The following is a 1,581-nucleotide window of genomic DNA, read 5'->3' on the forward strand; positions in this document are numbered from 1 at the left end:
TTGCCAAATACCCCCTGGGTTACCAGATGAAGCAAGTAAAAATACAGATTAAATTTGGGTTTCAGATTCAAATCATTGCATGAGGGTATACTTATGCTAAAGCATTATTTGTTGTTTATATGAAATTAAAATTTAACTGGGTACCCTGTTGGCTATTTGGCAGCCCTACCTGAGGGATAAAATCACTCCTGGTTGAGAACCACTGATCGAAGACAGTGCTTCCCAGTCTTTTAATGTGCTGGGACTCTCATTAAAACACTCATTCTTGGAACCATGCCCCAGGATTCTGATTTAGTAGAACTGGAGTAATACCTACAAATTCATATTTTTAATGAGTTCCCAGATGTTGCTAATCATTCTGGCCCAGGGATTTCTCTTAAAAAGTATAGCCCCAGAGAGATTTTCTGGGTGACTATACCTTACACTTGAGCAAAGGAAATATCCAACACTTCTGGGGATTATTAAATACTTCCTGTGAAATTACGTTGAACCTCAGTAGTGACACAAAATGCCACAAGGTTAAAAAATTCAGAATAGCTCTTTTTCGTGGCACCTCGGGGGCTGTCTGCTTCTTCAGGATAAAGTCCAACATCCCTTTCCCAGCCACCGGCTGCCAGAAAGTCATTGAAGTGGACGATGAACGCAAACTTCGTACCTTTTATGAGAAGTGTATGGCCACAGAAGTTGCTGCTGGCTCTCTGGGTGAAGAATGGAAGCATTGTGTGGTTCACATCAGTGGTGGGAATGACAAACAAGGTTTCCCCATGAAGCAGGGTGTCTTGACCCGTGGCTGTGTCCACCTGCTGCTGAGCAGGAGGCTCTCCAATGATAGACCAAGGAGAACTGGAAAGAGAAAATGAAAATCTATTTGGGGCTGCATCGTGGATGCCAATCTCAGTGTTCTCAACTTGGTCACTATAAAAAAAAAAAAAAAGCTGGGGGGGGGGGGGGGAGAGATTCCTGGTCTCACTGATACCACTATGTCTAGACTCCTGGGGCCCAAAAGAGCCAGCAGAATCCACAAACTGTAATCTCTCTAAAGGAGATGATGTTCGCAAATATGTTATGAGAAAGCCTCTAAACAAAGAAGGTCGGAAACCTAGGACTAAAGCACCCAAGATTCAGCGTCTTGTTACTCCCCGTGTCCTGCAACACAAACGCAGGCATATTGCTCTGAAGAAACAATGTACTAGGAAAAATAAGGAAGAGGCCGCAGAATATGCTAAACTTTGGGCTAAGAGAATGAAAGGAGGCCAAAGAAAAATGCCAGGAGCAGATTGCCAAGAGACGTAGACTGTCCTCTCTGAGAGCTTCTACATCTAAGTCTGGGTCCAATCAAAAATAAGATTTTATAACTAACAGATAAAGGAGAGCAAATATCAAGAAAATTCAGAATAGGGGCTTATGGAAATCCGCAGATAGATGAAGTCTTGGCCTAAGTTAGCCTAACCATGGATCGCCACATGGAGTGACAGCTATTATGGTAGGGCGTGTCAAATGGAATCCCCCGGAACTGCCCTCTCACTCCTGCCTCTCCTCTACCAAGACTGGAACCCAAAAGTAATACCACGTCCCTGAGGG

General features: G+C 43.8%; 1 pseudogene; it reads left to right on the plus strand.

Moving 5' to 3' along the window:
* Positions 1 to 273: 273 nt before the first annotated feature.
* On the plus strand, positions 274 to 1,345 carry LOC118651226 (annotated as a pseudogene).
* Positions 1,346 to 1,581: the final 236 nt, after the last annotated feature.

The sequence above is a fragment of the Myotis myotis genome, unplaced genomic scaffold (assembly GCF_014108235.1).
Source record: "Myotis myotis isolate mMyoMyo1 unplaced genomic scaffold, mMyoMyo1.p scaffold_m19_p_1, whole genome shotgun sequence".
Lineage (NCBI taxonomy): Eukaryota > Metazoa > Chordata > Mammalia > Chiroptera > Vespertilionidae > Myotis > Myotis myotis.